The following is a 23,002-nucleotide window of genomic DNA, read 5'->3' on the forward strand; positions in this document are numbered from 1 at the left end:
TCTCTTTCAAGACAGAGCCAGGATCCGCTAGATGGGATCATCTGACTGTTCCATTTTAACAAATATGTCAAATAAAGTGAAGTATTTTGTGCGTAATAGAAATTAGATCTTTCATGGAGTTTCCAGAGGATTGCCTTTCACTCACTCCTGGCTTATTAACCAGTTTGGATTAATAGATTGATAAGAAAGCAGCTCTTACTCCTAAAGTTTAGGCCGTCTCAAATGAATGACTGTTAACATATGTCTGCCCCACAGAGACAGATCACTTCTAATAAGTGGGTTCTCTATATGTCACTGATTGCAGACATACTAACTAGAGCTATCGGTATGGTCTTGAATGTGAAAACTCTTATTTTCTCATATGAAAATGTAGTTTTTCATACTTCCAAGAAAAGTGCCTTAAGCATGGTCTTCAATGTGTGCGCGCACGTGGACATTCATATGCAACTACGTTTCCATGCAGAGTCTCAAAATCATAGATATATTCATACCTCAGTAAGAATACATGTTGCAATTTACATCCTGCGTGCAGACTGGCCTTGTAGCTCAGTGGCAGAGCACTGGTCTTGTAAACCAGGGGTCATGAGTTCAAGCCTCATCAGGGCCTTTTTACATGAGTCTTTCTGTATGTTGTTTTCAAGTCATTCTTCCCTGGAGTCACACCTTGCTTTAGGATTGCTTATTGCCAAGCTTCCCTTTCCCGCTTTCATATTATCAAGAAAATATCATGAAGATCATTGAATTATAAATTATTGCCTCACCCCTTCCGATCGCCTGACGAACGCCTGACAAACGCCATTCTCACCCTGCCGGGCAAAGCCAAATAAGCCATGCATATTTACAGTTCCTTTGAAAGGCAGAGCGAGGACTAGGACCTCTGTTCCGACTGAATCTGCATCCACAGAAAGGATGTTATAAGGCCCTACAAATTTCACCAAGGAGATGTGAAATTCTTCCCCCATAAAATACTTTTTTCCCCAGATACCCCGGCTCTTAGGCAAATGAGGTTACTCCTCAAAACCCCACCCCCACTCACCTTAAATATCCTTCTCTCCTGCTGTCCATTCAAATGATACAAGGTATCTTGTACATAGAGAGAAAGGGAGAATAGGCAGACTTGCTTCAAAGATTTGGTGACCTTGGATGGGTGGGTTGAATGAAGAAGTGAACCTGGTTTCTGGGAAAGGAGTATCGAGATGAAGATGAGGAAAAGTGAACATGGACCACATTCATAGGTTAGAGAAATACATTTAATAGGTTGAATGGTTTTGAAAAGTGAACTTCGAGCAGTAATTGTTGTTTTTTAAATTGCAAATAAATTAAAAATGAATGTGGGATTGGAGGCACACTCTGAGCAGAAAAGCACCATAAGCTGCTATGGTGCAACTCAAGATGGTGAATAGAACCTTTAATATGATGATGCTCTTCTTTTGCTAGTTTTTTCGAGTCACCTTTTATTGTAAGTAGCTGATACAGCATTTTTTGCAGCTCTTCAGTTTATGGTTATCATGTGAGAACACTGTTTTCATCATATTTATTATTCTACAAATGTATTTTTAAATGCACTGATGTGGTGTTTGCATGAAATGCAAGATGGCACATCATGGAATGTTTAAACTGAGCATCGCGTAGGATATGTGATATTTGGCACCCAGAGGAGTAGGACTCGTAGATCCTATAAGAAGTAAAGACTCTCTAGCAAGGGCCGTCCATACTCTGAGTTTAAACTTTACTTTTTGTGAAATGGTTTATGAAAAACAACACGGCTGCTCCAGGTGAGGCTCAAACTCACAACCTCGGCTTGGCTCAGTGCAAGTACTGCTGTATAAGTACCGCGCGCTAACCGATTGCGCCACTGGAGCTCTCTCTTTTCACATCTCCCCAGGTGAGCCATCTACAGCTGACCAAGTAGATGACAGACACTGCTCCATCATTCACTGTGCAAGATCGACTCACATGCTAGCATGTTATCATGACTATTAAAAATACAGTCCAAACGGAATAGATTCTATAATTGTCCTATAACATATGCTCTGTCTATTCAAAACCCCATAGAATTATATCTTGACAGTTCTGACAAAGTCTAGGGGAATCTTATGAATATTTGTAATTAGCACATAGTAAGAATTTCCCAAAAATGAAATGTAGGTCCCTAATTGGGGGAAGACGTGGAATGTGAGATCTTGCCTCAGCTGTTTTTTTTTCTTTTTTAGGTACAGTATATTGACACTTCAGTACCTTTTGTGAAGCAAGGTTTCAGATGGGGCTGTAGGGCAGACGAGGTGGCCGAGTGGTTAAGGCGATGGACTGCTAATCCATTGTGCTCTGCACGCGTGGGTTCGAATCCCACCTTCGTCGGAAAGCCATCAGAGTCTCTTTTGATGGCCAGCATTTCTTGTAGTATAATTACACTCTCTTTCAAGACAGAGCCAGGATCCGCTAGATGGGATCATCTGACTGTTCCATTTTAACAAATATGTCAAATAAAGTGAAGTATTTTGTGCGTAATAGAAATTAGATCTTTCATGGAGTTTCCAGAGGATTGCCTTTCACTCACTCCTGGCTTATTAACCAGTTTGGATAAATAGATTGATAAGAAAGCAGCTCTTACTCCTAAAGTTTAGGCCGTCTCAAATGAATGACTGTTAACATATGTCTGCCCCACAGAGACAGATCACTTCTAATAAGTGGGTTCTCTATATGTTACTGATTGCAGACATACTAACTAGAGCTATCGGTATGGTCTTGAATGTGAAAACTCTTATTTTCTCATATGAAAATGTAGTTTTTCATACTTCCAAGAAAAGTGCCTTAAGCATGGTCTTCAATGTGTGCGCGCACGTGGACATTCATATGCAACCACGTTTCCATACAGAGTCTCAAAATCATAGATATATTCATACCTCAGTAAGAATACATGTTGCAATTTACATCCTGCGTGCAGACTGGCCTTGTAGCTCAGTGGCATAGCACTGGTCTTGTAAACCAGGGGTCATGAGTTCAAGCCTCATCAGGGCCTTTTTACATGAGTCTTTCTGTATGTTGTTTTCAAGTCATTCTTCCCTGGAGTCACACCTTGCTTTAGGATTGCTTATTGCCAAGCTTCCCTTTCCTGCTTTCATATTATCAAGAAAATATCATGAAGATCATTGAATTATAAATTATTGCCTCACCCCTTCCGATCGCCTGACGAACGCCTGACAAACGCCATTCTCACCCTGCCGGGCAAAGCCAAATAAGCCATGCATATTTACAGTTCCTTTGAAAGGCAGAGCGAGGACTAGGACCTCTGTTCTGACTGAATCTGCATCCACAGAAAGGATGTTATAAGGCCCTACAAATTTCACCAAGGAGATGTGAAATTCTTCCCCCATAAAATACTTTTTTTCCCAGATACCCCGGCTCTTAGGCAAATGAGGTTACTCCTCAAAACCCCACCCCCACTCACCATAAATATCCTTCTCTTCTGCTGTCCATTCAAATGATACAAGGTATCTTGTACATAGAGAGAAAGGGAGAATAGGCAGACTTGTGCTTCAAAGATTTGGTGACCTTGGATGGGTGGGTTGAATGAAGAAGTGAACCTGGTTTCTGGGAAAGGAGTATCGAGATGAAGATGAGGAAAAGTGAACATGGATCACATTCATAGGTTAGAGAAATACATTTAATAGGTTGAATGGTTTTGAAAAGTGAACTTCGAGCAGTAATTGTTGTTTTTTAAATTGCAAATAAATTAAAAATGAATGTGGGATTGGAGGCACACTCTGAGCAGAAAAGCACCATAAGCTGCTATGGTGCAACTCAAGATGGTGAATAGAACCTTTAATATGATGATGCTCTTCTTTTGCTAGTTTTTTCGAGTCACCTTTTATTGTAAGTAGCTGATACAGCATTTTTTGCAGCTCTTCAGTTTATGGTTATCATGTGAGAACACTGTTTTCATCATATTTATTATTCTACAAATGTATTTTTAAATGCACTGATGTGGTGTTTGCATGAAATGCAAGATGGCACATCATGGAATGTTTAAACTGAGCATCGCGTAGGATATGTGATATTTGGCACCCAGAGGAGTAGGACACGTAGATCCTATAAGAAGTAAAGACTCTCTAGCAAGGGCCGTCCATACTCTGAGTTTAAACTTTACTTTTTGTGAAATGGTTTATGAAAAACAACACGGCTGCTCCAGGTGAGGCTCGAACTCACAACCTCGGCATGGCTCAGTGCAAGTACTGCTGTATAAGTACCGCGCGCTAACCGATTGCGCCACTGGAGCTCTCTCTTTTCACATCTCCCCAGGTGAGCCATCTACAGCTGACCAAGTAGATGACAGACACTGCTCCATCATTCACTGTGCAAGATCGACTCACATGCTAGCATGTTATCATGACTATTAAAAATACAGTCCAAACGGAATAGATTCTATAATTGTCCTATAACATATGCTCTGTCTATTTAAAACCCCATAGAATTATATCTTGACAGTTCTGACAAAGTCTAGGGGAATCTTATGAATATTTGTAATTAGCACATAGTAAGAATTTCCCAAAAATGAAATGTAGGTCCCTAATTGGGGGAAGACGTGGAATGTGAGATCTTGCCTCAGCTGTTTTTTTTCTTTTTTAGGTACAGTATATTGACACTTCAGTACCATTTGTGAAGCAAGGTTTCAGATGGGGCTGTAGGGCAGACGAGGTGGCCGAGTGGTTAAGGCGATTGACTGCTAATCCATTGTGCTCTGCACGCGTGGGTTCGAATCCCACCTTCGTCGGAAAGCCATCAGAGTCTCTTTTGATGGCCAGCATTTCTTGTAGTTTAATTACACTCTCTTTCAAGACAGAGCCAGGATCCGCTAGATGGGATCATCTGACTGTTCCATTTTAACAAATATGTCAAATAAAGTGAAGTATTTTGTGCGTAATAGAAATTAGATCTTTCATGGAGTTTCCAGAGGATTGCCTTTCACTCACTCCTGGCTTATTAACCAGTTTGGATAAATAGATTGATAAGAAAGCAGCTCTTACTCCTAAAGTTTAGGCTGTCTCAAATGAATGACTGTTAACATATGTCTGCCCCACAGAGACAGATCACTTCTAATAAGTGGGTTCTCTATATGTCACTGATTGCAGACATACTAACTAGAGCTATCGGTATGGTCTTGAATGTGAAAACTCTTATTTTCTCATATGAAAATGTAGTTTTTCATACTTCCAAGAAAAGTGCCTTAAGCATGGTCTTCAATGTGTGCGCGCACGTGGACATTCATATGCAACTACGTTTCCATACAGAGTCTCAAAATCATAGATATATTCATACCTCAGTAAGAATACATGTTGCAATTTACATCCTGCGTGCAGACTGGCCTTGTAGCTCAGTGGCAGAGCACTGGTCTTGTAAACCAGGGGTCATGAGTTCAAGCCTCATCAGGGCCTTTTTACATGAGTCTTTCTGTATGTTGTTTTCAAGTCATTCTTCCCTGGAGTCACACCTTGCTTTAGGATTGCTTATTGCCAAGCTTCCCTTTCCTGCTTTCATATTATCAAGAAAATATCATGAAGATCATTGAATTATAAATTATTGCCTCACCCCTTCCGATCGCCTGACGAACGCCTGACAAATGCCATTCTCAACCTGCCGGGCAAAGCCAAATAAGCCATGCATATTTACAGTTCCTTTGAAAGGCAGAGCGAGGACTAGGACCTCTGTTCCGACTGAATCTGCATCCACAGAAAGGATGTTATAAGGCCCTACAAATTTCACCAAGGAGATCTGAAATTCTTCCCCCATAAAATACTTTTTTTCCCAGATACCCCGGCTCTTAGGCAAATGAGGTTACTCCTCAAAACCCCACCCCCACTCACCATAAATATATTTCTCTCCTGCTGTCCATTCAAATGATACAAGGTATCTTGTACATAGAGAGAAAGGGAGAATAGGCAGACTTTTGCTTCAAAGATTTGGTGACCTTGGATGGGTGGGTTGAATGAAGAAGTGAACCTGGTTTCTGGGGAAGGAGTATCGAGATGAAGATGAGGAAAAGTGAACATGGACCACATTCATAGGTTAGAGAAATACATTTAATAGGTTGAATGGTTTTGAAAAGTGAACTTCGAGCAGTAATTGTTGTTTTTTAAATTGCAAAGAAATTAAAAATGAATGTGGGATTGGAGGCACACTCTGAGCAGAAAAGCACCATAAGCTGCTATGGTGCAACTCAAGATGGTGAATAGAACCTTTAATATGATGATGCTCTTCTTTTGCTAGTTTTTTCGAGTCACCTTTTATTGTAAGTACCTGATACAGCATTTTTTGCAGCTCTTCAGTTTATGGTTATCATGTGAGAACACTGTTTTCATCATATTTATTATTCTACAAATGTATTTTTAAATGCACTGATGTGGTGTTTGCATGAAATGCAAGATGGCACATCATGGAATGTTTAAACTGAGCATCGCGTAGGATATGTGATATTTGGCACCCAGAGGAGTAGGACACGTAGATCCTATAAGAAGTAAAGACTCTCTAGCAAGGGCCGTCCATACTCTGAGTTTAAACTTTACTTTTTGTGAAATGGTTTATGAAAAACAACACGGCTGCTCCAGGTGAGGCTCAAACTCACAACCTCGGCATGGCTCAGTGCAAGTACTGCTGTATAAGTACCGCGCGCTAACCGATTGCACCACTGGAGCTCTCTCTTTTCACATCTCCCCAGGTGAGCCATCTACAGCTGACCAAGTAGATGACAGACACTGCTCCATCATTCACTGTGCAAGATCGACTCACATGCTAGCATGTTATCATGACTATTAAAAATACAGTCCTTAGATTCTATAATTGTCCTATAACATATGCTCTGTCTATTCAAAACCCCATAGAATTATATCTTGACAGTTCTGACAAAGTCTAGGGGAATCTTATGAATATTTGTAATTAGCACATAGTAAGAATTTCCCAAAAATGAAATGTAGGTCCCTAATTGGGGGAAGACGTGGAATGTGAGATCTTGCCTCAGCTGTTTTTTTTCTTTTTTAGGTACAGTATATTGACACTTCAGTACCTTTTGTGAAGCAAGGTTTCAGATGGGGCTGTAGGGCAGACGAGGTGGCCGAGTGGTTTAGGCGATGGACTGCTAATCCATTGTGCTCTGCACGCGTGGGTTCGAATCCCACCTTCGTCGGAAAGCCATCAGAGTCTCTTTTGATGGCCAGCATTTCTTGTAGTATAATTACACTCTCTTTCAAGACAGAGCCAGGATCCGCTAGATGGGATCATCTGACTGTTCCATTTTAACAAATATGTCAAATAAAGTGAAGTATTTTGTGCGTAATAGAAATTAGATCTTTCATGGAGTTTCCAGAGGATTGCCTTTCACTCACTCCTGGCTTATTAACCAGTTTGGATTAATAGATTGATAAGAAAGCAGCTCTTACTCCTAAAGTTTAGGCCGTCTCAAATGAATGACTGTTAACATATGTCTGCCCCACAGAGACAGATCACTTCTAATAAGTGGGTTCTCTATATGTCACTGATTGCAGACATACTAACTAGAGCTATCGGTATGGTCTTGAATGTGAAAACTCTTATTTTCTCATATGAAAATGTAGTTTTTCATACTTCCAAGAAAAGTGCCTTAAGCATGGTCTTCAATGTGTGCGCGCACGTGGACATTCATATGCAACTACGTTTCCATACAGAGTCTCAAAATCATAGATATATTCATACCTCAGTAAGAATACATGTTGCAATTTACATCCTGCGTGCAGACTGGCCTTGTAGCTCAGTGGCAGAGCACTGGTCTTGTAAACCAGGGGTCATGAGTTCAAGCCTCATCAGGGCCTTTTTACATGAGTCTTTCTGAATGTTGTTTTCAAGTCATTCTTCCCTGGAGTCACACCTTGCTTTAGGATTGCTTATTGCCAAGCTTCCCTTTCCTGCTTTCATATTATCAAGAAAATATCATGGGGGGGAGGAGCCTAGCGCGCATCCAAGATGGTCGCGTGAGCACAGGGCTCCCCGGACCCTTGCTGCTCCTCGGAATTTATCCTGAGAATATCCTGATGTGGTTTATGGAATCTGGCAGATGACGACCGGCTGAGCACGTATCTCTTTTCAGAACTCGAATCGGACCTGGGAATCCTGAGTTGTCGTTGTTCGAACTTTTGGGACCCACCCGACGGAGGTGCCCGGGGCGAAGGTGAACCGTGGAGCCGTGTCGTAATTGAACAACAGCGGCTGCAGTGCGGTGCCAGTGGCCGCTCTACCACTTTCGGTTTCACTTTCGGACTTCAGGGGGCTGGCCGGCGAACGCACTTGATGTGGCGGGGTGTTTCCTTGGCCTCTGCGCGAGGCTTTGTCTCCACCTGCCACTAGTGTGCCCATCGCCTTGGGTCCCCCCGCACCGCTATATTGTGGTCTCTGGTGAGGCGCTGGTCTGCGGTGCCGGTGCCCCTACGACTCTTGATCGGCGGTCCCCTTCGGTGTCCGGGACCACATGGGGGGCAAGGGGGGCCCCGAGGGGCGTAAGACTAAGGCCTCCCTCCACGGGGGACCGGTCCAGGTCAACAACATGGACCGCTACACTCTGGGCAGAGGGTCCCCTGGAGCGACCGGCCCCCCCCGGACGCCGCCGGTGGTGGCACGACCGTCTCTCCGGAGCTTTCCCTGCAGGACATCATGGGCGCCATTGATGGCATCAGGGAAACCATCGCCACGCAATACGAGGCCCTGGCCCGTAAAATCGACACGGTGGCAATCGATGTCACCTTAATTCGGGCAGATCTCTCCAAAACTAACGAGAGGGTTCAGGTTCTCGATGCGCGGACCTCAACCCTGGGTGCGGATGTGTCGGACCTGCAGGCCGCGCTTGGTGACATCAAGGTGGTCAACGATCAGATGGCCCGGCGGCTGGAGGACTTCGAGGGACGGGCCCGACGCAACAACATCCGTGTCATAGGCGTACCGGAGTCCTCCGACAACCGCCCGGTTGACCTCCTGGTCGAGGAACTCATCCTCCAACAGTTGACCCCTGCAGGCCTAAGTAAGTTCTTTGCCGTGGAGCGGGCCCATCGAGTTCCGGGCGGTCGGCCACGGCCGGGGGCCCCCCCGAGGCCTATCGTGGCCAAACTGTTCCACTATAGAGACCGAGATGCGATTCTGCAGGCCTCACGGGTCCACGGCCCGGTTCGTCATGAGAACTCATCCATTAACTTTTATCCGGACTTTACCCAACTTGTCCAGAAACAGCGGATGGGATTCCAGGGGGTGAAGCGTCGTCTCCGTGAACTGGGCCTAAAGTACTCTATGCTCTACCCTGCAAAACTCCGAGTGGAACATGAGGATCGGACTGCCTTTTTTGACTCTCCTGTGGCCGTGAGTGACTGGCTGGACTCGCTGCCGGACAGAGGTGGCCGTCCCGGGCCCTCTGCAGGCGCCGAAGGTGGCGGGTCCCCTTTGGAGTGACTTTTGGTCCTTGATTTTGCCATTTTACACTGTTCAGCTGGGTTTTACTTCTTTTGTTCATTTTGTCTCACTAGGACCTGTGTGGGGGGCGGGCGGGGACGGGTCCCTTTCCTCCTCCGGGGTCTTTTCGTAGAATGGGGTTAGTAGGGCGACAGGCACACTGCAAGTTGGGGGGGTTTTTTGGCCCGCAGGGGTGCAGGGTGGGGGGAGTTGGATTTGGGGGGGGGGTTGGGGGGAAGGAGGGGTTGTTTTGCTGTGTGTTTTCTGTTTGCATGGCGAGGTATTGATTTTTGTCCAGATTCGGGAACTGTGCTACTGACTGGGGGGCCTTTGATCTATTGGAGGGGATGGGGGGGGACGGGTTGAGGCTGATGTCATGGAACGTCAATGGGTTGGGGGACCGTATCAAACGGGGTGTAGTACTGCAGTATTTGCGTCGTCTGACTCCTGATGTGGTGTTTATCCAGGAGACGCATCTGGTTGGTAATGTTTGTCATGCAATGAACAGGGGGGGATACCGCCTCGTGGCCCATTCTGGTTTCACAACTGGTTCCAGGGGGGTGGGCATTCTCCTGCGATCCTCACTTCCGTTGGATATCACTAGGGTAGTCTCGGATGACAGAGGGCGCTATGTGTGTCTGACTGGGAGGTGGGAGGGGCAGCCCCTTTCCCTGGTCTCAGTTTACGTCCCCCCGGGCCTCCAGAACTCCACCTTCGCGGACTTGGGTCGAATGCTGCTTGAACTTCCGGATAGTCTTTTGCTTATGGGCGGGGACTTTAATTCGGTGGTTTCGGGTGACCTGGATCGTCACCCACCCAGGGCCCTCCCCGCTGCCCAGGCATGGCTTGGTGGACTGTTGGAGACCTTCGGCCTGGTAGATAGTTGGAGATTAATTCATCCGACCCAATGTCAGTACACCTTTCACTCTGGGGCGCATGGGAGTCTTTCTAGGTTAGACTATTTCCTTATGCCCGCGGCGCAGACTGGTCGGATTCGAGAGGTTAGGCACCTGGCGCGGGGTATCTCCGATCATTCCCCGCTGTGGCTGCTCTTTGACACCGAGTCGCGGTCTGCAGGGCGGATCGCTCCCATTAACCCGTGGTACCTGCGAGACCCTACGACTCGCGACAGCCTGGTTAAGGCTATGGACCAATACTTCCTTGAAAACGAGGGGTCGGTGTCGTCCGCAATGTCCCTGTGGGAAGCCTTTAAAACCGTAATCCGCGGACACGCCCTCTCCCAGATAGTGGTGGCTAAGAAGCTCAAGAGTGAGGCAGTGGTGAAGTTGGAGACTGACATCTCGGGGCTGGAGTCGGCCTTGGAGACGGGTGTCACTCCGGACGGGCTCCATGCCCTCAGCCTGAAACAGTTTGAATACAGGTCTCTTGTCACTGACGCTGCCAAAACGATGTATAGGGAGCAGCAGGGTCGATTGTATGATGCCGGGGACAAGGCGGGAAAGTTGATTGCGTGGCTGGATAAGAAGGAGAGAGTGAATCGTGTGGTCCCGGAGCTGCGTGTCTCGGATGGAGTGTGTGTGACTGAGCCTGGTGAGATTGTGGAATGTTTCGCTGACCACCTCCGGGCCGTGTACTCCCCGGTGACTGATAGGGATGAAGAAGACTCTTGCCTTCTGCTGAGGGATATTGCTTTGCCCTGCCTGTCCGTCGAAGACCGTGAGCAGCTGGACGCCCCCTTGTCTGTAGATGAAATAGCAACTGCGATTCGGTCCCTTCGTTCGGGCAAGGCGATGGGTCCCAACGGTCTGCCTATTGAGTTATATAAGTTGCGCCCGGATAAACTCGCGCCCTTCCTCCGTCGTATGTTTCAGGAGTCCCTTGAGGCAGGTTCCCTTCCTGACGACCAGCGTCTGGCTACAATAGTCGTGATCCCCAAGGACGGTAAGCCACGAGACCGCTGTGCCTCCTACAGGCCTATTTCACTGCTAAACGCAGAGCCTAAAATCCTGGCTAAAGTCCTTGCCAATCGTTTGTTGAGCGTCATCTGCGATCTGATTCATCCTGATCAATGCGGCTTCATCCCTCATCGTAACACCGCTCTTAACTTGCGGCGTCTTCACGGCGCCCTCGCCAGGGCGGAGTACCTCTCCGAACCAGCCGTGCTGGTTTCTTTAGACGCCACGATGGCCTTTGACACCATCGAGTGGCCATTCCTCTGGGCTGTCTTGACCAAATTCGGCTTTGGGGAAGGATTTCTTGGCTGGGTGAAGCTTCTTTACACGGGACCCATGGCTCAGGTGGTGGTTAATGGGCGGGTCTCTCGGCCCTTCGCTCTCGGTAGGGGTACGAGGCAGGGGTGCCCGTTGTCCCCTCTGCTCTTTGCTCTTGCCCTGGAGCCGCTCGCTGCTTGGCTCCGCTGGGAGCCCTCGATCAGAGGGATCCGGTGGGCCCCGGGCTTCGAGGATCGGGTCTCGTTGTATGCGGACGACATTCTCCTGTATCTCACCTCGCCGCGGCAGTCGCTTAATGTTCTCTTTGATGTTCTGACTTCCTTTGGGAGAAATTCGGGTCTAACGATCAACTGGTCTAAATCCTGTGTCTATCCTATCTCCGGTGACCCTCCTCTCTTGCCGCCTCGGCTTCCGATCCAATTATCTCTGTCCGGCTTTAAATACCTGGGGATATACGTCTCGTTGGACCCGGTGGCTCGCTATGAGCAGAATCTCCTGCTTCCACTTCGGCGTTTGAGGGAGGACACGGCTCGGTGGTGTAAGCTGCCCTTGTCCCCGCTGGGTCGGGCAGCACTGTTTAAAATGATGTCCCTTCCCAGATTCCTCTATGCACTTCAGAACTCCTTCGATGTCATTCCTGTGTCCTACTTTCGGGAGGTGGAGAGCCTGCAGAGGAGACTGGTGTGGGACGGACGGGCGCGTATCGCTCTGGCAAAGCTCACTCTCCCCTGGTACGACGGGGGCATCGCGCTTCCCGACATTCGCAGGTATTATTGGGCCTCACAGCTATCGGCCATTAACCATGCCACGTATGCGCCTGGCCTGAATCCGGCGTATGAGATGGATAAATTCCTGCTTCCCGGCGGAAACTATAACAGGGCACTTTACTCCAGCTCGGCTGGACGGACCCTTACGGGCCCTACTAAGATTGCGGTACGGATCTGGAAGGCGGCCAATGTAGCCATGGGCTGGAGTGAGCGATTAACATGTGCTACTCCTCTGTTTGCCTCCGACCGACTGGGAAGCCTCTGGACAACGAGGGGGTTTGAACGTTGGGACACGATTGGTATTAGTAGAGTGGGAGACTTATGGATTAAGGGCGCGGTTAAAACATTCGCGGCGCTCCAGAGCGAATACGAACTTACGGAAAGGGAGTTCTTCCGCTACGCCCAGGTTCGGCATGCCCTGCTCTCTGTTTTTGGGGAGGGGACCAAGATCCCGGCTTCTTCGCCCCTCGAGGACCGCATACTCGATGGTCATGTCCCCGACAGTACTATCTCTTTAATTTATAAAAAACTTATCAATAATCGGGCTGACCTCTTGGTGCGCCTTCGGGAGGCGTGGACGGGGGATGGGGTGGAACTGGACGACGAGGACTGGCAGTCCGCACTGTCGTCCCCCAAGGAAGTGGCCATTCCAGCCCGTCTCCGCCTGGTCCAGCTTAAGATTCTCCACCGGGTGTATGTGACGGGTCCCCGTTTGGTCTCGATGGGATTTTCTGAAGACGGGCTCTGTAAGCGGGGATGTGGGCTCAGTGCCACCTTTCTCCATATCCTTTGGGAGTGCCGCGAGGTGGTGGAATACTGGCGCCGGATTCATGTGGTCATGGGACAAGTCACCGGGGTTGCGCTGCTGCCGGAGGTGCGTCGCTGTGTCCTGAATGTGTGGGAGCCCAATGATTATAACGCGGCTCAGACTCGGTGGGCGGCCCTGGGGAACATGATTGCCAAGAGAGATATAGCGCAGCTTTGGGGTTCCCAGCGGCCTCCCACCGTGTCCGTATGGAAGGAGAACATGGACTGGTGCATGTTCAGGGAGAAGACTGTGTATGTGGCTCGTGGTAAACCGGGGGCATGGGGTAGAATCTGGGGGCAATGGAACGCGTATCGTGGGGGTATCTGTACTCCCCCCCTAGTGGACACCGATATTGCTTTGTCCCCCTGAACCTTGATGGTTCCTTGCGACTTTTGGAATAACCGAATATAGACGTTCCTCTCCCGTGACCCCCCCCCGACCTATCAGTACTCCTTCCTCTTGATAGCTATTTGAAGGTCTGAAGTAGAGTCCCCCGGATGTAGCCTGACCCACACTTTTTGCCCTTATGCCTCGCCTTTTGTTTTTAGTTGTTATTTATGTTAAACCTATGTATCCTGCTTCCCTAGGACTATCCGGAGCCATGTACGGGGCTGGGCCCCGGGAGTCGACTACTGCCTTAACAACTGTATGATCCTTTCTGAATCTAGCGGCCGGCCCTGGTGGTTGTAGGCCCATGCTTGTAATTGATTTATTGTTCAATAAAATTTTCAAAAAAAAAAAAGAAAATATCATGAAGATCATTGAATTATAAACTATTGCCTCACCCCTTCCGATCGCCTGACGAACGCCTGACAAACGCCATTCTCACCCTGCCGGGCAAAGCCAAATAAGCCATGCATATTTACAGTTCCTTTGAAAGGCAGAGCGAGGACTAGGACCTCTGTGCCGACTGAATCTGCATCCACAGAAAGGATGTTATAAGGCCCTACAAATTTCACCAAGGAGATGTGAAATTCTTCCCCCATAAAATACTTTTTTTCCCAGATACCCCGGCTCTTAGGCAAATGAGGTTACTCCTCAAAACCCCACCCCCACTCACCATAAATATCCTTCTCTCCTGCTGTCCATTCAAATGATACAAGGTATCTTGTACATAGAGAGAAAGGGAGAATAGGCAGACTTGCTTCAAAGATTTGGTGACCTTGGATGGGTGGGTTGAATGAAGAAGTGAACCTGGTTTCTGGGAAAGGAGTATCGAGATGAAGATGAGGAAAAGTGAACATGGACCACATTCATAGGTTAGAGAAATACATTTAATAGGTTGAATGGTTTTGAAAAGTGAACTTCGAGCAGTAATTGTTGTTTTTTAAATTGCAAATAAATTAAAAATGAATGTGGGATTGGAGGCGCACTCTGAGCAGAAAAGCACCATAAGCTGCTATGGTGCAACTCAAGATGGTGAATAGAACCTTTAATATGATGATGCTCTTCTTTTGCTCGTTTTTTCGAGTCACCTTTTATTGTAAGTAGCTGATACAGCATTTTTTGCAGCTCTTCAGTTTATGGTTATCATGTGAGAACACTGTTTTCATCATATTTATTATTCTACAAATGTATTTTTAAATGCACTGATGTGGTGTTTGCATGAAATGCAAGATGGCACATCATGGAATGTTTAAACTGAGCATCGCGTAGGATATGTGATATTTGGCACCCAGAGGAGTAGGACACGTAGATCCTATAAGAAGTAAAGACTCTCTAGCAAGGGCCGTCCATACTCTGAGTTTAAACTTTACTTTTTGTGAAATGGTTTATGAAAAACAACACGGCTGCTCCAGGTGAGGCTCGAACTCACAACCTCGGCATGGCTCAGTGCAAGTACTGCTGTATAAGTACCGCGCGCTAACCGATTGCGCCACTGGAGCTCTCTCTTTTCACATCTCCCCAGGTGAGCCATCTACAGCTGACCAAGTAGATGACAGACACTGCTCCATCATTCACTGTGCAAGATCGACTCACATGCTAGCATGTTATCATGACTATTAAAAATACAGTCCAAACGGAATAGATTCTATAATTGTCCTATAACATATGCTCTGTCTATTCAAAACCCCATAGAATTATATCTTGACAGTTCTGACAAAGTCTAGGGGAATCTTATGAATATTTGTAATTAGCACATAGTAAGAATTTCCCAAAAATGAAATGTAGGTCCCTAATTGGGGGAAGACGTGGAATGTGAGATCTTGCCTCAGCTGTTTTTTTTCTTTTTTAGGTACAGTATATTGACACTTCAGTACCTTTTGTGAAGCAAGGTTTCAGATGGGGCTGTAGGGCAGACGAGGTGGCCGAGTGGTTAAGGCGATGGACTGCTAATCCATTGTGCTCTGCACGCGTGGGTTCGAATCCCACCTTTGTCGGAAAGCCATCGGAGTCTCTTTTGATGGCCAGCATTTCTTGTAGTATAATTACACTCTCTTTCAAGACAGAGCCAGGATCCGCTAGATGGGATCATCTGACTGTTCCATTTTAACAAATATGTCAAATAAAGTGAAGTATTTTGTGCGTAATAGAAATTAGATCTTTCATGGAGTTTCCAGAGGATTGCCTTTCACTCACTCCTGGCTTATTAACCAGTTTGGATAAATAGATTGATAAGAAAGCAGCTCTTACTCCTAAAGTTTAGGCCGTCTCAAATGAATGACTGTTAACATATGTCTGCCCCACAGAGACAGATCACTTCTAATAAGTGGGTTCTCTATATGTTACTGATTGCAGACATACTAACTAGAGCTATCGGTATGGTCTTGAATGTGAAAACTCTTATTTTCTCATATGAAAATGTAGTTTTTCATACTTCCAAGAAAAGTGCCTTAAGCATGGTCTTCAATGTGTGCGCGCACGTGGACATTCATATGCAACCACGTTTCCATACAGAGTCTCAAAATCATAGATATATTCATACCTCAGTAAGAATACATGTTGCAATTTACATCCTGCGTGCAGACTGGCCTTGTAGCTCAGTGGCATAGCACTGGTCTTGTAAACCAGGGGTCATGAGTTCAAGCCTCATCAGGGCCTTTTTACATGAGTCTTTCTGTATGTTGTTTTCAAGTCATTCTTCCCTGGAGTCACACCTTGCTTTAGGATTGCTTATTGCCAAGCTTCCCTTTCCTGCTTTCATATTATCAAGAAAATATCATGAAGATCATTGAATTATAAATTATTGCCTCACCCCTTCCGATCGCCTGACGAACGCCTGACAAACGCCATTCTCACCCTGCCGGGCAAAGCCAAATAAGCCATGCATATTTACAGTTCCTTTGAAAGGCAGAGCGAGGACTAGGACCTCTGTTCTGACTGAATCTGCATCCACAGAAAGGATGTTATAAGGCCCTACAAATTTCACCAAGGAGATGTGAAATTCTTCCCCCATAAAATACTTTTTTTCCCAGATACCCCGGCTCTTAGGCAAATGAGGTTACTCCTCAAAACCCCACCCCCACTCACCATAAATATCCTTCTCTTCTGCTGTCCATTCAAATGATACAAGGTATCTTGTACATAGAGAGAAAGGGAGAATAGGCAGACTTGTGCTTCAAAGATTTGGTGACCTTGGATGGGTGGGTTGAATGAAGAAGTGAACCTGGTTTCTGGGAAAGGAGTATCGAGATGAAGATGAGGAAAAGTGAACATGGATCACATTCATAGGTTAGAGAAATACATTTAATAGGTTGAATGGTTTTGAAAAGTGAACTTCGAGCAGTAATTGTTGTTTTTTAAATTGCAAATAAATTAAAAATGAATGTGGGATTGGAGGCACACTCTGAGCAGAAAAGCACCATAAGCTGCTATGGTGCAACTCAAGATGGTGAATAGAACCTTTAATATGAGGATGCTCTTCTTTTGCTAGTTTTTTCGAGTCACCTTTTATTGTAAGTAGCTGATACAGCATTTTTTGCAGCTCTTCAGTTTATGGTTATCATGTGAGAACACTGTTTTCATCATATTTATTATTCTACAAATGTATTTTTAAATGCACTGATGTGGTGTTTGCATGAAATGCAAGATGCCACATCATGGAATGTTTAAACTGAGCATCGCGTAGGATATGTGATATTTGGCACCCAGAGGAGTAGGACACGTAGATCCTATAAGAAGTAAAGACTCTCTAGCAAGGGCCGTCCATACTCTGAGTTTAAACTTTACTTTTTGTGAAATGGTTTATGAAAAACAACACGGCTGCTCCAGGTGAGGCTCGAACTCACAACCTCGGCATGGCTCAGTGCAAGTACTGCTGTATAAGTACCGCGCGCTAACCGATTGCACCACTGGAGCTCTCTCTTTTCACATCTCCCCAGGTGAGCCATCTACAGCTGACCAAGTAGATGACAGACACTGCTCCATCATTCACTGTGCAAGATCGACTCACATGCTAGCATGTTATCATGACTATTAAAAATACAGTCCAAACGGAATAGATTCTATAATTGTCCTATAACATATGCTCTGTCTATTTAAAACCCCATAGAATTATATCTTGACAGTTCTGACAAAGTCTAGGGGAATCTTATGAATATTTGTAATTAGCACATAGTAAGAATTTCCCAAAAATGAAATGTAGGTCCCTAATTGGGGGAAGACGTGGAATGTGAGATCTTGCCTCAGCTGTTTTTTTTCTTTTTTAGGTACAGTATATTGACACTTCAGTACCATTTGTGAAGCAAGGTTTCAGATGGGGCTGTAGGGCAGACGAGGTGGCCGAGTGGTTAAGGCGATGGACTGCTAATCCATTGTGCTCTGCACGCGTGGGTTCGAATCCCACCTTCGTCGGAAAGCCATCAGAGTCTCTTTTGATGGCCAGCATTTCTTGTAGTTTAATTACACTCTCTTTCAAGACAGAGCCAGGATCCGCTAGATGGGATCATCTGACTGTTCCATTTTAACAAATATGTCAAATAAAGTGAAGTATTTTGTGCGTAATAGAAATTAGATCTTTCATGGAGTTTCCAGAGGATTGCCTTTCACTCACTCCTGGCTTATTAACCAGTTTGGATAAATAGATTGATAAGAAAGCAGCTCTTACTCCTAAAGTTTAGGCTGTCTCAAATGAATGACTGTTAACATATGTCTGCCCCACAGAGACAGATCACTTCTAATAAGTGGGTTCTCTATATGTCACTGATTGCAGACATACTAACTAGAGCTATCGGTATGGTCTTGAATGTGAAAACTCTTATTTTCTCATATGAAAATGTAGTTTTTCATACTTCCAAGAAAAGTGCCTTAAGCATGGTCTTCAATGTGTGCGCGCACGTGGACATTCATATGCAACTACGTTTCCATACAGAGTCTCAAAATCATAGATATATTCATACCTCAGTAAGAATACATGTTGCAATTTACATCCTGCATGCAGACTGGCCTTGTAGCTCAGTGGCAGAGCACTGGTCTTGTAAACCAGGGGTCATGAGTTCAAGCCTCATCAGGGCCTTTTTACATGAGTCTTTCTGTATGTTGTTTTCAAGTCATTCTTCCCTGGAGTCACACCTTGCTTTAGGATTGCTTATTGCCAAGCTTCCCTTTCCTGCTTTCATATTATCAAGAAAATATCATGAAGATCATTGAATTATAAATTATTGCCTCACCCCTTCCGATCGCCTGACGAACGCCTGACAAATGCCATTCTCACCCTGCCGGGCAAAGCCAAATAAGCCATGCATATTTACAGTTCCTTTGAAAGGCAGAGCGAGGACTAGGACCTCTGTTCCGACTGAATCTGCATCCACAGAAAGGATGTTATAAGGCCCTACAAATTTCACCAAGGAGATCTGAAATTCTTCCCCCATAAAATACTTTTTTTCCCAGATACCCCGGCTCTTAGGCAAATGAGGTTACTCCTCAAAACCCCACCCCCACTCACCATAAATATATTTCTCTCCTGCTGTCCATTCAAATGATACAAGGTATCTTGTACATAGAGAGAAAGGGAGAATAGGCAGACTTTTGCTTCAAAGATTTGGTGACCTTGGATGGGTGGGTTGAATGAAGAAGTGAACCTGGTTTCTGGGGAAGGAGTATCGAGATGAAGATGAGGAAAAGTGAACATGGACCACATTCATAGGTTAGAGAAATACATTTAATAGGTTGAATGGTTTTGAAAAGTGAACTTCGAGCAGTAATTGTTGTTTTTTAAATTGCAAAGAAATTAAAAATGAATGTGGGATTGGAGGCACACTCTGAGCAGAAAAGCACCATAAGCTGCTATGGTGCAACTCAAGATGGTGAATAGAACCTTTAATATGATGATGCTCTTCTTTTGCTAGTTTTTTCGAGTCACCTTTTATTGTAAGTACCTGATACAGCATTTTTTGCAGCTCTTCAGTTTATGGTTATCATGTGAGAACACTGTTTTCATCATATTTATTATTCTACAAATGTATTTTTAAATGCACTGATGTGGTGTTTGCATGAAATGCAAGATGGCACATCATGGAATGTTTAAACTGAGCATCGCGTAGGATATGTGATATTTGGCACCCAGAGGAGTAGGACACGTAGATCCTATAAGAAGTAAAGACTCTCTAGCAAGGGCCGTCCATACTCTGAGTTTAAACTTTACTTTTTGTGAAATGGTTTATGAAAAACAACACGGCTGCTCCAGGTGAGGCTCAAACTCACAACCTCGGCATGGCTCAGTGCAAGTACTGCTGTATAAGTACCGCGCGCTAACCGATTGCACCACTGGAGCTCTCTCTTTTCACATCTCCCCAGGTGAGCCATCTACAGCTGACCAAGTAGATGACAGACACTGCTCCATCATTCACTGTGCAAGATCGACTCACATGCTAGCATGTTATCATGACTATTAAAAATACAGTCCTTAGATTCTATAATTGTCCTATAACATATGCTCTGTCTATTCAAAACCCCATAGAATTATATCTTGACAGTTCTGACAAAGTCTAGGGGAATCTTATGAATATTTGTAATTAGCACATAGTAAGAATTTCCCAAAAATGAAATGTAGGTCCCTAATTGGGGGAAGACGTGGAATGTGAGATCTTGCCTCAGCTGTTTTTTTTCTTTTTTAGGTACAGTATATTGACACTTCAGTACCTTTTGTGAAGCAAGGTTTCAGATGGGGCTGTAGGGCAGACGAGGTGGCCGAGTGGTTTAGGCGATGGACTGCTAATCCATTGTGCTCTGCACGCGTGGGTTCGAATCCCACCTTCGTCGGAAAGCCATCAGAGTCTCTTTTGATGGCCAGCATTTCTTGTAGTATAATTACACTCTCTTTCAAGACAGAGCCAGGATCCGCTAGATGGGATCATCTGACTGTTCCATTTTAACAAATATGTCAAATAAAGTGAAGTATTTTGTGCGTAATAGAAATTAGATCTTTCATGGAGTTTCCAGAGGATTGCCTTTCACTCACTCCTGGCTTATTAACCAGTTTGGATTAATAGATTGATAAGAAAGCAGCTCTTACTCCTAAAGTTTAGGCCGTCTCAAATGAATGACTGTTAACATATGTCTGCCCCACAGAGACAGATCACTTCTAATAAGTGGGTTCTCTATATGTCACTGATTGCAGACATACTAACTAGAGCTATCGGTATGGTCTTGAATGTGAAAACTCTTATTTTCTCATATGAAAATGTAGTTTTTCATACTTCCAAGAAAAGTGCCTTAAGCATGGTCTTCAATGTGTGCGCGCACGTGGACATTCATATGCAACTACGTTTCCATACAGAGTCTCAAAATCATAGATATATTCATACCTCAGTAAGAATACATGTTGCAATTTACATCCTGCGTGCAGACTGGCCTTGTAGCTCAGTGGCAGAGCACTGGTCTTGTAAACCAGGGGTCATGAGTTCAAGCCTCATCAGGGCCTTTTTACATGAGTCTTTCTGAATGTTGTTTTCAAGTCATTCTTCCCTGGAGTCACACCTTGCTTTAGGATTGCTTATTGCCAAGCTTCCCTTTCCTGCTTTCATATTATCAAGAAAATATCATGGGGGGAGGAGCCTAGCGCGCATCCAAGATGGTCGCGTGAGCACAGGGCTCCCCGGACCCTTGCTGCTCCTCGGAATTTATCCTGAGAATATCCTGATGTGGTTTATGGAATCTGGCAGATGACGACCGGCTGAGCACGTATCTCTTTTCAGAACTCGAATCGGACCTGGGAATCCTGAGTTGTCGTTGTTCGAACTTTTGGGACCCACCCGACGGAGGTGCCCGGGGCGAAGGTGAACCGTGGAGCCGTGTCGTAATTGAACAACAGCGGCTGCAGTGCGGTGCCAGTGGCCGCTCTACCACTTTCGGTTTCACTTTCGGACTTCAGGGGGCTGGCCGGCGAACGCACTTGATGTGGCGGGGTGTTTCCTTGGCCTCTGCGCGAGGCTTTGTCTCCACCTGCCACTAGTGTGCCCATCGCCTTGGGTCCCCCCGCACCGCTATATTGTGGTCTCTGGTGAGGCGCTGGTCTGCGGTGCCGGTGCCCCTACGACTCTTGATCGGCGGTCCCCTTCGGTGTCCGGGACCACATGGGGGGCAAGGGGGGCCCCGAGGGGCGTAAGACTAAGGCCTCCCTCCACGGGGGACCGGTCCAGGTCAACAACATGGACCGCTACACTCTGGGCAGAGGGTCCCCTGGAGCGACCGGCCCCCCCCGGACGCCGCCGGTGGTGGCACGACCGTCTCTCCGGAGCTTTCCCTGCAGGACATCATGGGCGCCATTGATGGCATCAGGGAAACCATCGCCACGCAATACGAGGCCCTGGCCCGTAAAATCGACACGGTGGCAATCGATGTCACCTTAATTCGGGCAGATCTCTCCAAAACTAACGAGAGGGTTCAGGTTCTCGATGCGCGGACCTCAACCCTGGGTGCGGATGTGTCGGACCTGCAGGCCGCGCTTGGTGACATCAAGGTGGTCAACGATCAGATGGCCCGGCGGCTGGAGGACTTCGAGGGACGGGCCCGACGCAACAACATCCGTGTCATAGGCGTACCGGAGTCCTCCGACAACCGCCCGGTTGACCTCCTGGTCGAGGAACTCATCCTCCAACAGTTGACCCCTGCAGGCCTAAGTAAGTTCTTTGCCGTGGAGCGGGCCCATCGAGTTCCGGGCGGTCGGCCACGGCCGGGGGCCCCCCCGAGGCCTATCGTGGCCAAACTGTTCCACTATAGAGACCGAGATGCGATTCTGCAGGCCTCACGGGTCCACGGCCCGGTTCGTCATGAGAACTCATCCATTAACTTTTATCCGGACTTTACCCAACTTGTCCAGAAACAGCGGATGGGATTCCAGGGGGTGAAGCGTCGTCTCCGTGAACTGGGCCTAAAGTACTCTATGCTCTACCCTGCAAAACTCCGAGTGGAACATGAGGATCGGACTGCCTTTTTTGACTCTCCTGTGGCCGTGAGTGACTGGCTGGACTCGCTGCCGGACAGAGGTGGCCGTCCCGGGCCCTCTGCAGGCGCCGAAGGTGGCGGGTCCCCTTTGGAGTGACTTTTGGTCCTTGATTTTGCCATTTTACACTGTTCAGCTGGGTTTTACTTCTTTTGTTCATTTTGTCTCACTAGGACCTGTGTGGGGGGCGGGCGGGGACGGGTCCCTTTCCTCCTCCGGGGTCTTTTCGTAGAATGGGGTTAGTAGGGCGACAGGCACACTGCAAGTTGGGGGGGTTTTTTGGCCCGCAGGGGTGCAGGGTGGGGGGAGTTGGATTTGGGGGGGGGGGTTGGGGGGAAGGAGGGGTTGTTTTGCTGTGTGTTTTCTGTTTGCATGGCGAGGTATTGATTTTTGT

At 46.5% G+C, this 23,002-nt stretch overlaps 11 non-coding genes across 11 annotated transcripts; 8 read left to right on the forward strand and 3 right to left on the reverse strand.

Moving 5' to 3' along the window:
- Positions 1-535: 535 nt before the first annotated feature.
- Positions 536-607, forward strand: TRNAT-UGU (transfer RNA threonine (anticodon UGU)). The gene has a single exon. It is a non-coding gene; the product is annotated as a tRNA-Thr (tRNA).
- Positions 608-2,276: 1,669 nt separating this feature from the next.
- Positions 2,277-2,358, forward strand: TRNAS-GCU (transfer RNA serine (anticodon GCU)). The gene has a single exon. It is a non-coding gene; the product is annotated as a tRNA-Ser (tRNA).
- Positions 2,359-4,181: 1,823 nt separating this feature from the next.
- TRNAI-UAU (transfer RNA isoleucine (anticodon UAU)) lies at positions 4,182-4,276 on the reverse strand. Its single transcript has 2 exons — positions 4,239-4,276; positions 4,182-4,217 (listed from the first exon to the last, which is right to left on the reverse strand). It is a non-coding gene; the product is annotated as a tRNA-Ile (tRNA).
- A 1,084-nt stretch (positions 4,277-5,360) lies between these two features.
- TRNAT-UGU (transfer RNA threonine (anticodon UGU)) lies at positions 5,361-5,432 on the forward strand. Its single transcript has one exon. It is a non-coding gene; the product is annotated as a tRNA-Thr (tRNA).
- Positions 5,433-7,766: 2,334 nt separating this feature from the next.
- TRNAT-UGU (transfer RNA threonine (anticodon UGU)) lies at positions 7,767-7,838 on the forward strand. The gene has a single exon. It is a non-coding gene; the product is annotated as a tRNA-Thr (tRNA).
- A 7,179-nt stretch (positions 7,839-15,017) lies between these two features.
- On the reverse strand, positions 15,018-15,112 carry TRNAI-UAU (transfer RNA isoleucine (anticodon UAU)). Its single transcript has 2 exons — positions 15,075-15,112; positions 15,018-15,053 (listed from the first exon to the last, which is right to left on the reverse strand). It is a non-coding gene; the product is annotated as a tRNA-Ile (tRNA).
- A 413-nt stretch (positions 15,113-15,525) lies between these two features.
- On the forward strand, positions 15,526-15,607 carry TRNAS-GCU (transfer RNA serine (anticodon GCU)). Its single transcript has one exon. It is a non-coding gene; the product is annotated as a tRNA-Ser (tRNA).
- A 1,823-nt stretch (positions 15,608-17,430) lies between these two features.
- Positions 17,431-17,525, reverse strand: TRNAI-UAU (transfer RNA isoleucine (anticodon UAU)). Its single transcript has 2 exons — positions 17,488-17,525; positions 17,431-17,466 (listed from the first exon to the last, which is right to left on the reverse strand). It is a non-coding gene; the product is annotated as a tRNA-Ile (tRNA).
- A 413-nt stretch (positions 17,526-17,938) lies between these two features.
- Positions 17,939-18,020, forward strand: TRNAS-GCU (transfer RNA serine (anticodon GCU)). The gene has a single exon. It is a non-coding gene; the product is annotated as a tRNA-Ser (tRNA).
- A 589-nt stretch (positions 18,021-18,609) lies between these two features.
- TRNAT-UGU (transfer RNA threonine (anticodon UGU)) lies at positions 18,610-18,681 on the forward strand. The gene has a single exon. It is a non-coding gene; the product is annotated as a tRNA-Thr (tRNA).
- Positions 18,682-21,015: 2,334 nt separating this feature from the next.
- TRNAT-UGU (transfer RNA threonine (anticodon UGU)) lies at positions 21,016-21,087 on the forward strand. The gene has a single exon. It is a non-coding gene; the product is annotated as a tRNA-Thr (tRNA).
- Positions 21,088-23,002: the final 1,915 nt, after the last annotated feature.

This window comes from Triturus cristatus, chromosome 12, assembly GCF_964204655.1.
Source record: "Triturus cristatus chromosome 12, aTriCri1.1, whole genome shotgun sequence".
Taxonomy (NCBI): Eukaryota; Metazoa; Chordata; class Amphibia; order Caudata; family Salamandridae; genus Triturus; species Triturus cristatus.